Here is a 284-nt window from a genome sequence, read left to right as displayed (position 1 = left end):
CGTCTCAGAGCAATGAGCACGGGGCAGCCCAGAGGCCGACCCAGGGACACGCCCGAACTGATCGGCCTCAGCCGTCCCGCTGGTTTACCTTCCGTTTAGAGAAACGCCGTGATTACAGAGCGACGGAGCTTCTCATGGCTGTGTTCACAGCTTCTGAACCCCTGCATCGCTCAGACCCGCAGAGCCCACAGCTTGTACCCGACGCAGGGTGGGCGGGGCGGCCAAGGCCCTGCCTGGATGCCCACAACACGGTCCAGTGGGCAAGTGGCCACGGGAGGGCCCCT

The 284-nt window shown here is 64.8% G+C and overlaps 1 protein-coding gene across 1 annotated transcript in view; it reads right to left on the bottom strand.

Annotated features, from left to right (window-relative positions):
• The window catches only part of CELSR1 (cadherin, EGF LAG seven-pass G-type receptor 1), a 109059-nt gene that overhangs the window by 28972 nt on the left and 79803 nt on the right, over positions 1 to 284 (bottom strand). The window lies entirely within an intron of this gene.

This window comes from Myotis brandtii, unplaced genomic scaffold, assembly GCF_000412655.1.
Source record: "Myotis brandtii unplaced genomic scaffold, ASM41265v1 scaffold952, whole genome shotgun sequence".
Lineage (NCBI taxonomy): Eukaryota > Metazoa > Chordata > Mammalia > Chiroptera > Vespertilionidae > Myotis > Myotis brandtii.
This window is presented reverse-complemented; position numbering and strand designations above follow the sequence as displayed.